At 36.9% G+C, this 16,138-nt stretch overlaps 1 protein-coding gene across 2 annotated transcripts in view; it reads right to left on the reverse strand.

Moving 5' to 3' along the window:
- FRMD6 (FERM domain containing 6) overlaps positions 1–11,055 on the reverse strand; it is a 152,775-nt gene extending 141,720 nt beyond the window's left edge. The window contains exon 1 of one of the 2 annotated variants that reach the window (XM_020974864.2): positions 10,886–11,055. The gene's annotated coding sequence lies outside the window, so the exon portion shown is untranslated. The remainder of the gene's footprint in view (positions 1–10,885) is intronic. The other variant, XM_020974863.2, reaches the window with a different exon arrangement.
- Positions 11,056–16,138: the final 5,083 nt, after the last annotated feature.

The raw sequence follows: 16,138 nt of genomic DNA on the forward strand, positions 1-16,138 counted from the left end.
AAGGAAGGACAAAAATTGATTGAGGAAAATCACTCCTTAAAAAATACAGCTGGTCAAATGGAAAAGGATATACAAAAATGCATGGAAGAAAAGACCTCCTTAAAAAGTGGAACTGGCCAAATGGAAAAGGAGGTACAAAAGCTAACCAAAGAAAACATTTCATTAAAAATTAGACTTGGGCAACTGGAAGCTAAACAAGAATCAGTCAAACAAAATGAAAAGGATGAAAAAAATAGATGAAAATGTAAAATACCTCACTGGAAAAATAACTGACCTGAAAAACAGAACCAGGAGAGAAAATTTAATAATTATTGGTCCACCTGAAAACAGTCAGAAAAAGAGCCTGGACAGCATCTTTCAAGAAATTATCAAGGAAAACTGCCCTGAGGTCCTAGAATATAGAATAGAATATATTCTACATAGAATATAGAAAATAGTCACTGAAAGAATCCACTGATCACCTCCTGAAAGAGATTCCAAAATGAAAACTCCAAGGAATATTATAGCCAAATACCAGAATTATCAGGTCAAGGAGAAAATACTGCAAGCAGCCAGAAGGAAACAATGTATATATCATGGAACCACAGTCAGCATTACCAAGGACCTAGAGGATTCTACATTACAGGATAAGACGGCTTAGAATATGATATTCTGTAAGCCAAGGAGCTGGGGTTATAACCAACAATCAACTACCCAGCAAAACGGATTATAATCTTTCAGGGGAAGAGATGGACTCAATAAATTGGGCACTTGCAAACCTTGTTGATGAAAAGACCCGAGCTCAACAGAAAATTTGATCTTCAAATACAAGACTCAAGGGAAGCATAAAAAGGTAAACAGGAAAGAAAAAAACAAAAACAAAACATGTTATTCAATAAGGGTAAATTGTTTACATTCCTACATGGGAACATGATACTTGTAACTCTTGAGAACTGTATTGTTACTACAACATTTAGAAGAGGTATACATAGTTAGTGGGTATGGGTCTAAGTTGACTTAGAAGTGATGATAAAAAAAAATTAAGTGGTGAAAAAAAGGATTGTACTGGGAGAAGAGGAAAGGAGGAGACAGAAAAGGGTAAAATACATCACATGAAATGGCGCAAAGACCTATCACAGTAGAGGGAAAGTAGAGAGGGAGGTAAGCATTGTTTGAACCTTACTCTCATCAAATTTGGCTCAGAGAGGGAATAACATACACACTCACTTGGGTATAGAAATTTATCTTACCCTATAGCAATTAGGAGGGGTAAGGAAAAAAAAAAGGAGGGGGGCTGATAGAAGAGAGGGCAGATTAAGGGAGGTGGTGGTCAGAAGCAAAACACTAGTGAGGAGTGAAAAGGAGAAAAAGGGGAGAGATAAGCATGAACAGGGGGAAAATAAGACGGAGAAAAAGACACAGTTAGAAATCATAACAGTGAATGTAAATGGGATGAACTCTCCCATAAAATGGAAGTGGATAGCAGAGTGGTAAAAATCATAATCCTACAATATGTTGTTTACAAGAAACACGTTTGAAGCAGAGAGATACACACAGAGTGAAGGTAAAAGGCTGGAGCAAAATATACTATGCTTCAGCTGAAGTAAAAAAAAAAACTGGTAGAAATCCTGGTTCTCAGACAAAGTAAAAGCAAAAATAGATCTAATTAACAGAGATAAGGAAGGAAACTACATCCTGCTAAAAGACACTATAGACAATGAAGTAATATCATTACTAAACATATATGTACCAAGTGATATAGGGAAGTTAAGGGAGTTATAGGAAGAAATAGATAGCTAAACTATACCGGGGTGGGGGGAGGGGAACTCAACCTCCCCCATCTCAGAACTAGGTAAATCTAACCACAAAATAGATAAGAAAGAAGTTAAGGAGGTAAATAGAATTTTAGAAAAGTTAGATATGGTAGACATCTGGAGAAAAGTGAATGGGGATAAAAAGGAATATACCTTTTTCTCAGTGGTATATGTCACACACAAAAATTGAACATGTACTAGGGCATAAAAACCTCACAATGCAATGCAGAAAAGCAGAAATATTAAATAAATCCTTTTCAGATCATGATGCAATAAAAATTACATGTAATAAAGGGCCATGGAAAGCTAGACTAAAAATTAATTGGAAACTAAATACTCTAAACTTAGAGAATGAGTGGGTCAAATGACAAATCATAAAAACAACCTACATGTTCATCCAAAGAATGACAATAATCAGACAACATACTAAAATTTATGGGATACAGCCAAAGCAGTTCTTTGAGGAAATTTTATATCTCTAAATACTTACATGATAAAATAGAGAAAGAGGAGATCAATGAATTGGGCATGCAACTAAAAAAACTAGAAAAAGAACAAATTATAAATCTCCAATTAAACACCAAATTAGAATCCTGAAAATTAAAGAAGAGATTGAAATTAAGAAAACTAACAAAACTAAGAGCTGGATCTATGAAAAAAAAATCAATAAAATAGATAAATCTTTGGTTAATTTGATTAAAATAAAGAAGAAAAACAAATTACCAGTATCAAAAATGAAAAGAGTAAATTCACCACCAATGAAGAGGAAATCGAAACAATAATTAGGAATTATTTTGCCCAACTGTGTGCCAATAAATCTGATAATCTTAGTGAAAGAATGAATATTTACAAAACTATATATTGCCCAGGTTAACAGAAGAAGAAATAAAATACTTAAATAACACCATTTCAGGAAAAGAAATTGAACAAACCATTATGAACTCCCTAAGAAAAAATCTCCAGGGCCAAATGGATTTACAAGTGACTTCCATCAAACATTTAAAGAACAACTAATTCCAATACCATATAAACTACTTGGAAAATAGGTGAAACAGTCCTACCAAATTATTTTTATGATACAAATATGGTGCTGATACCTAAACCAGGAAGAGCCAAAACAGACAAAGAAAATTATAGACCAATTTCCCTAACAAATATAGATGCAAAAATTTTAAATAAAATATTAGCAAAGAGATTATAGCAACCTGTCATGAGGATAATACACTATGAGCAGGTGGGATTTATACCAGGAATGCAGGACTGGTTCATCGTTAGGAAAACTATCAGCATAATTGACCATATCAATAGCAAAATTAACAAAAATCAAATTTAATAGACGTAGAAAAAGCTTTTGACAAACTACAATACCCATTCCTATTAAAAAACACCAGAGAACATAGGAATAAATGGAGTTTTCTTTAAAATGATAAGTAGCATCTATCTAAATCAATCAGCAAGTATTATATGTAACAGGGATAAGCTAGAAGCATTTCCAATAAAATCAAGAATGAAACGAGGATGCCCATTATCACCACTGTCATTCAATATTGTACCAGAAATGTTAGCTTTAGCTATAAGAAAAAGAAATTGAAGGAATGATAACAGGCAATGAAGAAACAAAGCTATCACTCTTTGCAGATGATATAATGGTATAAAGAATCCTAGAGAATAAACTAAAAAATTACTTGAAATAATAAATAACTTCAGCAAAGTTGCAGGATATAAAATAAGGCCACATATTTTACTTTATATTACTTTATATTACTAACAAAGCCCACAGCAAGAGAAAAAGAAAGTAACTGTAGACAACACAAAATATTTGGGAGTCTACTTGCCGAGACAAACCCAGGTACTATTTGAACACAATTACAAAACACTTTTCACACCAATAAAGTCAGATCTAAATAATTGGAAAAATATTAGTTGCTCATGAGTAGGCCAAGCTAATAAAATAAAAACAATAATTCTACCTAAATTAATTTACTTATTCAATGTCTTACGAAACCACCAAAAACTTATTTGATAGAACTAAAAAAAATAATGAAATTCATCTGGAAGAACAAAAGCTCCAGAATATCAAAGGAATCAAGGAAAAGAAATGCTGGGGAATGTGGCCTACCTGTACCAGATCTAAAACTGTATTATAATGCAGTAATCATCAAAACTATTCCATACTGGGTATGAAATAAAGTGATGAATCAGTGGAATATGGTAGGTACACAAGACACAGTAGTCAATGACTATAGTAATCTACTGCTTGAGAAACCCAAAGACTCCAGCTTTTGGGATAAGAACTCACAATCTGACAAAAACTGCTGGAAAAATAGTATGGCAGAAACTAGGCATAGAACAACATCTTATACCATATATAAAGATAAGGTCAAAATGGTTACATGAATTAGATGTAAAAGAGGATACCATAAGCAAATTAGGAACCAAGGAACAGTCTGCCTGTCAGATTGATGGAAAAGGTAAGAATTTCTGACCAAACAAAAAATAGAGTACATTATGAAATGCAAAATGGATAATTTTGATTACATTAAATTAAAAAGGTTTTGCACAAACAAAGCCAGTGGAACTAAGAATTGAAGGAAATAAGAAAGCTGGGAAATAATTTTTACAACCAGTGTCTCTAATAAAGAACTCATTTCTCAGATATATAGAGAACTAAGTCCAATTTATAAGAATACATGTCATTCCCCCAATTGATAAATAGTTAAAGAGACAGTTTTCAGATGAAGAAATTAAAGCTATTTATAGTCATATTAAAAAATGCTCTAAATCATTATTGATTAGAGAAATGCAAATTAAAACAACTCTGAGGTACCTCTTCAGACCAATCAAATTGGCTAATATGACAAAAAAGGAAAATGATAAATGCTGGAGAAGATGTGGGAAAATTGGAACACTAACGCGTTGTTGGTGGAGTTGTGAATTGATGTAACTATTCTGGAGAGCAATTTAGAGCTATGCCCAAAGGGCTATAAAACTCTGCATATCCTTTGATCCAGATACCATTACTAGGTCCATACCCCAAAAAAAGCATAAAAAAAGGGGAAAGGACCCACATGTACAAAAATATTTAGAGCAGCTCTTTTTGTGGTGGCAAAGAATTGGAAATTGAGGGGATGCCCATCAATTGGTGAATGGCTGAATAAGCTATGGTATATAAATGTGATGGAATACTATTATGCTATGAAAAATTATAAGCAGGCTGATTTCAGAAAAACCTGCAAAGACTTACATAAACTGATGCTGAGTGAAGTGAGCAGAACCAGGAGTACTCTGTACACAGTAACAGCAATATTGTGTGATGACCAACTTTGAATAGACTTAGTTCTTCTCAGCAATACAATGATCCAAAGTCTCATGATGGAAAATGCAATCCACCTCCAGAGAAAGAACTATGGAGTCCGAACGCAGATCGAAGCATACTATTTTCTCTCTTTTTTTTTTCCTTCTTGGGGTTTTTCCCTTTTGTTCTGAATCGTCTTTCACTATATGACTAATGTGGAAATGTTTAACATGATTGTACATGTATAGCTCACATCAGATTGCTTGCTGTCTTAGGGGAGGGGAAAGAGGAAGAGAGAAAAATTTGGAACTTAAAATCTTATAAAAGTGAATGTTGAGGGTGGAGCCAAGATGGCGGAGTGAAAGCAGTGACTTGCTTGAGCTCTTCCCTCAAAGCCCTCCAAAGACCTTATAAGATGACTCTAAACAAATTCTAGAGCAGCAGAACCCACCAAAAGACAGAGTGAAACGAATTTTCAGCCCTAGACAACCTGGATAGTTGACTGAAAAGGTCTATTGCACCAGGCTGGGAGAGGAATGTAGTTCAGCATGGGAACACAGGCAAAGACTAGGCCTCAGTGAACCTGGAGCAGGCCTCAGAGGGCTGAATCACAGGCAGCTCTGGTGGTTTCCAGACTTCTCAACCCACAAATGCCAAACACAACTTGGAAGGTCAGTGGGAAAGGTCTGTCAGAGCTCAGTAAGAGAGAAGTTCCGTCCCAGTCCCAGGGCAGCGGCTGCTTCCAGAGCTCTTGGACCATAGACTGAGGGGGAATTGAGTGGCTGACCATAGGGGGATTGCAGGGATCTCTTTGCTGATGTTCAGGCAGATCTGAGTTGCAGTCCTGAGGCAAGGAGGAAAGCTGGCACGGCATGGCACAGCTTGTGGCGGTGGTAGAGAGAGAATCCTTCTCACAGTTACAAGGGAGAAAAGAATGCTTGGGGTCACTCATAGACCAGAGTACAGGCCAGGAAAGGAGTAAACACCTCATCCTTGATCATACCACCTTGAAGAACAGAAAATTTACAAGTCCCTAAAAGTACCTCTGAAAACAGCTGCACAAAACCCCCAAAGCTTGGAACAGTACATTCTCCACACTGGAAGCAGACCCCTACCCTAACAAAGAGTTTAAAAGTCAAGTAATTGGCTGGGAACATTGAGCAAACAGTGGAAAAAAATTCAGACTGCAGAATCTTACTTTGGTGCCAAAGAAGATCAAAACATACAAACAAAAGAAGACAACAAAGTCAAAGCTCCTACTTCCAAAGCCTCCAAGAAAAATATGAATTGGTCCCAGGCAATGGAAGAGCTCAAAAAGGATTTTGAGAAGCAAGTAAGAGAAGTTGAGGAAAAACTGAGAGTGATGCAAGAAAATCATGAAAAACAAGTCAACAGCTTGCTAAAGGAGATCCCCAAAAAATACTGAAGAAAAGAACACCTTAAAAAATAGCCTAACCCAAATGGCAAAAGAGGTCCAAAAAGCCAATGCGGAGAAGAATGCCTTAAAAAGCAGAATTGGCCAAATGGAAAAGGAAGTCCAAAAGCTCAATGAACAAAATACTTCCTTAAAAATTAGAATGGAGCAAATGGAAGCTAGTGATTTTATGAGAAATTGAGACATTGTAAAACAAAACTAAAAGAATGAAAAAATAAAACACAATGTGAAATATCTCACTGGAAAAACAACTGACCTGGAAAATAGACCAAGAGACATAATTTAAAAATTATTGGACTATCAAAGCCATGATCAAAAAAAGAGCTTAGCCATCATTTTTCAAGAAATTATCAAGGAAAATTGCCCTGATATTCTAAAACCAGAGGGTAAAATAGAAATTGAAAGAATCCACCAATCACCTCCTGAAAGAGATCCTCAAAGGAAAACTCCTAGGAATATTATAGCCAAATTCCAGAGTTCCCAGGTCAAGGAGAAAATAAAGTGAATATTGACAACCATCTTTACATATAACTGGAAAAAAAAAAGTAGTATTAAATGAATGGGGAATAAAGGAATAGCAAGTTGTGCATAGCAGATTTGCAGTTTTATGTGCAATCATCTTTTTTTATTGTATTATGTTATAGAAATGCTTGTTTTATTCTATAAATTAAAAATAAAATAAAAAATATTTAAAACTTTAAAAATTCTTATACTTTAACTTCTCATTTTTTCATCCACTGAATTGGAAGACATATGGACAAAATTAAATTCTGTCCATATATCTTCAGGAAGTAACATCACCTTCATATGACTGGAGTTGGGGAGGAACAGATCTAAAATTCATGCTATAGTAAGTTTTTTTTTTTTAAATAGGATCCTATGATTTATTCCATTTATATGTTATTGCAAAACTCTACTATGATTTTACAATTACTAAGACCACTTTCAAATTTGACTTTTAAAAAGTAAAAACCAAAAGATAAGATCCAACATAAATAAATGTCAGGTTGTGTTAACTCTAACCACTACCAGTTCTTTTTTTCTCCTTCAGTTGAAATAATTCTATATAATATTAGCACTTAATGAGGCTCATTCCAATTAACTATTTAAAAAAAAATCTCAGCAGAAAAAAGACCATGTTTCTAAAGAGTTTAAACAATACCATAAATACACTTTACAGAAATATAACATGAAACTTAGCTCCCAATTTTAGGTTTTTGAGAAATCTCAAAATAACTATGTTTTCTGTATGTCCCATCTTGGGTCCAGGTATCATTCACAAACAAAGAAAATCTCATTGAGATCATTCAGATCTCAGGTTCATATACATTTTACCACCTGGTATGTATTAATCTCTCCTTGGTATTAGATTTCATGCAGTAAAATAATTGCTTGCAGATTTTCTACAAAAATTCCTTTAGATTTCACAATGTGAAATTACTCAAAAAAAGGTAATATTCCTCCACAGTAAAATCTGACAGTATTGTCAAAAAGACTGATTAACCTTGAAATCTTTCATTTCCAGCATTATTATTAGTCTATTGTCATAAATTCTGAAAGCCAAAAAACTTTAGTACCACTGTAAAGGAAAACTGGAAACCAAGTGCCACAAACTAGAAAAACTAAGGAACATGACTGACTTAAATATTTTACAAGAAAATCCATTAATTTAATAACAATTTTAAAGAATTCTGACAAAATACCTAAAGTCAGAATATCCAACCAAGATTGAAAATCTGAATTATATCAACATTAAACTTTGACAAATTCATGTTTCCATTTGTACTATTTTATTCATTTTCCATTTTGCATTTTTTCCAAAAGCTTCTCTGTCCTGATCAATCCTGCAGTATTTCAAACCTGCAAATTCAAGAAATACAGTGTACTAAAAGAAAGAAGAGGGAGAGGAGAAGAGAAACAAATATTCCCTGCACACAGAAACTTTTTTGGAACATTCCAGTGGTCAATCACTGTAAGATCTTAATCATTCCCTTCTCTGCCCCACTTAAAAAAAAAGAAGTCCAGTTCATATTACAATCACTCTGCTCTGCCACAGGCAGCTGGGGGCTCAGTGGACAGGACTGCTACTTCACAGGGTCAGAGCACATAGAGGGAGTTATATAAAAGCTTACTGTCTTAGAAGAAGATAGCCGGCATAAATCTAACACATTTTCCAAAGGTGTGTTATGTGAAATATGAATTTAATATTTGTAAATATACTGAAGCTATCCAGATGTCATATTTATCACAGATACGTATAATATTCTGTCCTATACTTTATTATCCAAACCACAAAGGCTTAACTTTCTAGCAAATTTTATACATGAGGGCCAGGGTCAAATCATCTGTTCTTTTTTCTACTCATTTCCCTCTCCACTCTTTTATGGAGGCTTTAGAATGGGATATTTATGAGACTTGATGGCTATTTAAATTACTTTCTTCATAATTCTCAAAAGTCCAATTTTGAAAAACTCCACACTACTTACTGCCACTGAACATAAATATACGTTCCTATTTTAAAACAAACACATAACAGACATAAATCTCAAAATAACCATGCTTTCTGAGGAGAAAAAAAAGTTTCCCCACAGAAAGTTTTGAGGCAGTGAAATATCAACGCGCTGAAATCACTGAAAGGAAATGACTAACATTCTTGGAAAATGAAGCCACTGGCAGCTTTCTCCAACATAATCCCTAAAACTGTACCCTGTAGCAAAGGGGTATTTTGTGCATAAATAAATAAATAAATTTAGATAGATTCTTTCAAAGCTAATAAATAAAATATCTAGAGTTCCCCCAGAAAGGCAATTAGGATTATATGTAATACAGAGGAAATCCTAATGAGACATGACATTTACCGTGCATTCCAACATCAGATTCAGAACCACTGGAGGACAGACAGAACGTTAAATTTAAATATCATGACAAATTTTCGATGGTTTGTTATGGTTTCCTGTATCACTCTAAAGTAATGAATTCGCTGGCTCAACTGGACTCCAGAAGAAAACAAAGGATTTTGTGATTAAATCCAAACACATCTTTTTTTGGGGGGGGATGGGGGGTAGACAGCAAAAACAAAGAAAAGAGAGGAAGTTCAGAGACTAGAGTCTATGGAGACCATATCAAAAATGATTTACTTGAAAAACTGTTGCTCTTCATTTCAGCAGCAAAATATGCTTCTGAGGGGCAATTTTTCACCAATTCATAGCTTAAAAAAAAATTCCCCTATTAACATATGCCACTCCAAAGACTCAACTCTTACCTTCTGGGCAAAATACATCACTTAAAAGCACTATTTCATCTAGCTAGACAATTATTCTCTCTCTCTCTCTCTCTCTCTCTCTCTCTCTCTCTCTCTCTCTCTCTCTCACACACACACACACACACCACACACACACACACACACGTTTTCTACCTCAGTAAATTGCTCTAATTCCTGACATCTCGATTTCTGAAAATACCCATCTGTAAGGAAGTACAGGGTCCTCAGCCTCCACATGTGCCGTCCTGCTGACTCGGCTGATCCTGGGTCCCTCAAACACTCAACAGGGTGTGAGCTACCCTGAGCAAGCCCCGCAGCTTTGCTATGTCCCAGCGCCCACCTCCAGGTCCCCAAACTGGGCAGAACAGCTTTCAGGAAGAAGCAAAGACTGGCTGCTCAGGTCCATTGCAACAACTTTAAAGAGCTGCCTCCCCGATGGGAATACAAGGGTAAGTGACAGCTTTGGGTTCCTCCCACACCTTCTCCCCTATCTTCCAGTTCTAGGATTCTGGTCGGAATAAACCAGGTTGTTGGAGCACCAAGTAGTACATGGTTAATATTTTTTTCGTGGGCCAGACTGGAACCCGGGAAGTGCGGGAGGAAAAGAAGGAGGAGGGAAGGAAAAGCGGAGGCGGGGGCGGGAACAGAGAGTTGAAAGGAGGCAGCAACCAAGAAACACAGACCCATTTCTTAAAGGTAGCAAGACACCAGCATTGCCTGCTTCCAGCAACCTCACCCCATTCCTAGGACTACAAGCCACAAGGCTGATGCATCCTCCAGTCCGAAGGATTTGCTGGAAGAGCAAATTTGTAAACGTGCAAAACGACCCTAAAAAACAAGGGGTGGGGGGAGGAAAAACAAGGGTGGCCAGCCAGTCTGGAAGAGAAAAAGAGACGAGATGTTTCTTCCTTTGAGGCCCGACAGCTTTTTCCACTTTGAAGCACCCCATCCCCCCTCCCAACCCTCAAAGCCCTGCTCTATCGCGTCTGCCAGGGAAGCCAAAACAGAAAACTATGTGGGGCCCATTAGGGCTCGGACTGAAACACCATGGACTCCCCCCCCCCCCCGCATTGTGGGGTACATCCTTCCACCTCTCATACCTTAAATTCGAAGACAGGAGGTATCGGAAACTGCTTTCGCTTCTCCCTCCCTAGGGCTTCCTTCCACACCTTCTTCCCGTCTCAGTCAGTTCTGCCTTTAGCCTTGGTAGCAATTGCCTTGCTTCCTTTCCGCCCCTAGTCCCTCCTCTTCCACGTCTTCTCCCTGAACTCGTCACTAGGTGGCCGCCGAGCTACATAGGAACCCCTACTGGGAAAAGCACGTGGACCGCCCTGCCAGCCCCGCCCCAGGGACGATACCAAATGCCTTCTGAGGAGGAAAACTTGGAAACCAGAAGCACGGAGGAATGAGACAGGCCTCTAAGCTTTAGTAAACGATGGATCATAAATTTTGAGTATAACCACAAGTTTAAGACTCCTCAGAAATATGCAAAATTTGCAATACAAGAAATATCCCTCACTTTAACAGAAAAATCCTTGGTGTCGCTCCCCTTCTCCTAGATATAGCCTCCCCAGGGTCTGCACTCTCTTCTTAAATATGAGTTGGGCTTGGGAAGTTTACGTGGGGGTGAATGCTTGACCAGTTGTTTCTCCGATTCGGTGAAATTAGTCGTGACAACTCAGAGGAAGTAGCAAAGGAGGACTGTGCCTTCTTTTCCCAGCCGTTCTTCCTCTTCCACTATTACCATACCGTAACAATCATCTTCACAAAGCAGATTTTTTGCTAAATGTATAGACTCTGGGTATCTTAAAGTGTGTTTTATAGTGTGAAAAATGAACGCATTTCCCATTACTATATGAAGGACATATGTTAAATGTCTCGTCCCCCCTCTCCAACGTGCTATTCATCAAATAGTTCAGGATAGCTTGAGGAAATTCAAAGACTGGTTTTATTTAGGAATGAAGTCTCTTTGAGAAGCAGGAACACTGGAAGAGAAGAATTTCTCTACAGCTGATCTATTTACAAGCTTTCTCTCCATCACAGTGCCAGCTTCTCGAATGCAAGTACTTGATTCTTCTTCTTCTTCTCCTTCTCCTTCTTCTTCTTCTTCTTCTTCTTCTTCTTCTTCTTCTTCTTCTTCTTCTTCTTCTTCTTCTTCTTCTTCTTCTTCTTCCTCTTCTTCTTCTTCTTCTCTGTCTCTCTGTCTGTCTTTCTCTCTTTCCTCTTTAAATCCCAGTGCTCAGGGCAGAGCCTGCCACCAATAACAACTTTCTGATTGATCACTACATGAGATCTGATTGTGTCTGTAACTAAAGGAAGTGGATAAATGAAAGCCTTAAGCTAAGGATGGGGGTGGGTGGATACATAGAATCACCCCGTCCATGCCTTACCCTCAGGTATGATCATTCAACATTAACGAATGTAGCACTAACCACTTACTTTTCCATTTTCTGAGCTCTTCTTCCTTTTTACTCTGAGTTTGACCTTGAAGTCCTGGCGCTAGTGGACCCATAGACAATGGAAGTCAAAATGACTCAAATGAGTCCAATTGAGCCAGCGAATTCTTTACTTCAGAGTGATAAAGAAAACCATAACAAACCATCGAAAATTTGTCATGGTATTTAAATTTAACGTTCTGTCCTCCAATGGACGGAGTGAGGAGACCAATGGAAGTGAATATGAGAATCAAGAGAAGGATGCAAGGTAACAAATTATGTTGAATAGGAACCAACTTTTAAAAAAATTAAAACAAAAAAAATTTACTTAAAAAAAATCGTACAGCTTTTTTTTTGAGGGTGTTACACAAAAATCATTAATATCCACTATTATTAACGACAATTCAGCCCAATTTCAACAAGCCTTTTTACAAACATCTGTCTGGAAGGCCCTTGCACAGTGCTGGGACTACCCCCCCACCAAAAAAAAACCCCAAAACCAAACCAACTACTTCTAAAGAAGCTTACATTCTACTGGGGAATGCATAAGCGGATAAGTAAATGGAAGATCATTTGAGGAGGAAGGGAGCTAACAACAGGGAAAGATTCCTTTGAGAGCTAAGTAAGCCTTGAAGAAATAAAAAAAACTTCTGCATGGAGAAGTGAGACAGTGCAAACCAAGCTTGGAATTGCAAAGATACTACAAGTGGACCAGTTTGACTGGAATGTAGAGCACATGAAAGGGAGTAATGAAATAAACCTGAAAGATAAGTTGTAGTCAGATTGTGCAGAGCTTTAAATACCAAAACATTTTAAATACAAATGTATTTTATTCTAGAGGCAATAGGTAGCCACTAGAGATTGATGAGCAGGGAAATGACATGGTAAAACCTGTACATACCCACATTCTTTGTTCATCTATTAAAAGATGAAGATTAGGAGCATTGTGCCTATTTCATGTCTTATCAATCACAGAATTAAAGGCTAAGAAAAACATTTTTAAAATGATAGGATGTTGAAAGATGCTATCCATCTCCAGAGAGAGAACTAATGAACTCTGAATGCAGAGTGGAGCACACTTTTTAAAAACTTTATTTTTCTTTTATTTTGTTTCTGTTTTCTTTTGCAACAATGGCTAATATGGAAATGTTTTACATGACTTCACATGTGTAATCGATATCAAATCTTTTCAAAGGGAGGAGGGAGGAAGATCATTTGGAGCTCAAAATTTTTAAAACTGAGTGTTACAAAAAAATTTATGTGTAATTGGGAAATATATTACAAAATAAATAAAAATAATGTAAAGGAAAAAAATGATAGAACTTCCAAAATGGCAGATTAGTCACTTTCTCCAAGATTGTTTTATCCTCCAAATAACATAAAATAAATTCCAACCAAGGTAACAGGAACACACACACACACACACACACAAAGAAATGATGTACCACATAAAGAGTTTGTTGTCATTGTTCAATCATCATGTGTCCAGTTCTTTATGACCCCATTTGGGGTCTTGGCAAAGATATGAAGAGGTTTGTCATTTTCTTCTCCAGCTCATTTTACATATGAAGAAACAGAGGCAAACAGGGTCACACAGCTAGTAGGTGTGTGAGGCCAGATTTGAAATCAGGAAGATGAGTTTTCCTGACTCCTAGCTACTCCAAGATAAAGAGTAATTATAGCTAAATCCAGAAGAAAAAGAAGATAAAAGAGAACATAGACAAGATAAAATTGTTATGAATTAACATCAACATGATAGGACCAGCGTTCCTATTTCTTTGCACTAAGAATTAGTTTGCTAATTAAATGTTTAAAAAAAAAGAAGAAAAGAAAAGAATTAGTTTTCCTTAAAAGACAACAAAGCTGTTCTGGGGATCTGATTGGCCCCTGATTCTCTTGTTGCAGCTTCCTGGTCTCTAAAAGCACAAAAAATTACCCCCATGTGGGATTTCTTCTAGAAAAGCTATGTACCACTGTATCCTTGATTCATTTACATATACATATACATGTATATGTACATATACATATACATATACATAAACATACTTGCTGAGTTAACTATTCAATGATTTCTAAGTAACTCATTTTGTCACAACACTGAACCTAAATTAACAAGGTCCTAGCATTAAGTAAACCCCTAATCATAGTATTTGGCAAAGTTGGCGATCAGGAAGAGACAAGCTGACAGTATAGCTCGCCTCACAATTGAGTTGGGGGAAGGGCATTGCAAATACAGAGGGCAAGGTGATCAAATGATAGGAACTGTATGGCATCTCAGCAAAAGAGTCCTTTTGCTGGCTGGGAAGATAAAGAAAGTACCAAATCCAGCATTCTCTAATTGTTGACTGCCCTGGAGAAGTTTAACTAGCAGCACAATACAATTGAAAGCAAATTGAAGAAGAGTGTTGTTAAAAAGAAAATTCTTTGGGCTTTTGGCATAATTAAAGAGGTACCATTGACAGGCTGATCGCTGGAGATAACTTTTATGAATATCTTTTGTAGTGAGATAAAGATGATTTGGATAGGTCCAGGTCAACAAATGGGATGAGCCGTTGCATCTGACTTCCTCCCTAATTTGCTGTATGTGAGGGTGTCATGAATGAAAAGTATGAGAGACATAATTTGTGGATAACTAATAATCAATGTATTAATTATGGCTAGTGTCAGGATCCTCACGCCAAGACTAACCCCCTCTTTCCACTCTTCTCTTTTTACTATTATTAGGAGACACCATGTTTTTCATAGTTAAGACCCAGCAAGCAAGCTGTGCCTTAGCGTTGGCATAACAATCAGCCTTGTACTCACCCTCTGGATGAACTCTACTGCAACAAAATCAGAGAATTATTTCATACCAGGCCCAAGTGGTTCCTGAATATTTTACTCATGAAACTGTGCTGTGAATCAAACTTGCCTTATTGTTGTCATTACCCTCTCATTGCCACAGCTATAATTCACTGCATGTTCCTTTTTCTAGCTGCTGCCATATGTATCACGGCTTGGCCTGGCTAAAGTGAATCTCCTGGATATCAGAGCAGACCCAGGCACCTGTGTTTAGTTTTCCTCCTCCAAAGGAATAAAGAAAACTTTTTGCTTATACACTTTGTTTTTTTTTCTTTTATTTTTCAGAGTTAACAGTTATTGTGATTACTTCTGTGAGCTCTTTAGTGTTTTTTTCCAAAGTTAACAGTAGTTACATAACCTCTGTGACACTTTAATCATGTATTTTCAGAGTTGACAGTAGCAAATAATTAAAGATTGAAGTCATTGGCTTTCTCTCATAAACCAAAAGATGGCCCCTGGAGAACACTGAATACTTAAAAAGCTTTTGGGTGGAAATCAACTCTGATTGGTTAACAATCAATGAGGGAGTAGACATATTAATGAGGAGGTAGGCAAAAAGTCTTAAGCTCCTCCTGCTAAGAACATGACCTGATCGTGAGATTCAGCCACCTGCAACAATCTGGACAAAAGACTCTTATCTCCACCCAGACTACTCTGGCTGGTTTTCCCCTTCATGAGCTGTGTTGTTCTAAATTCTAATAGAAGGTTCCAAGGACAGGGGCTTATTTCCTAATGGCACAAACGTACCTAGACTGGATTCTGTTTATAAGGTCTTCTAGCTGGGTAGGGTCTCACCCAAGATAGAGAAGCATGGATGCAGAGGATTTGGGTAATCTCATCTATCAGTGATGTCCTTCAGAGGTTGCCTGAATAACCCACAGGGGCTGGTTTCTGAATGAGGAAATAGGAAAGGACACTCACCCCCAATATTAATTGATAATTAATTCACATTTCTCTTATTCCACCATTTGATTCTATTGAGAGATGCAGTCTCCTCAATGAATTACTAACTGATAAACAAACTCTTCATCGATTTTTTTTTAATACTGTGGGGCTTATAATGGGAAACAATGTGAG

This window comes from Phascolarctos cinereus, unplaced genomic scaffold (genome assembly GCF_003287225.1).
Source record: "Phascolarctos cinereus isolate Bilbo 61053 unplaced genomic scaffold, phaCin_HiC Scaffold_3;HRSCAF=262, whole genome shotgun sequence".
Lineage (NCBI taxonomy): Eukaryota > Metazoa > Chordata > Mammalia > Diprotodontia > Phascolarctidae > Phascolarctos > Phascolarctos cinereus.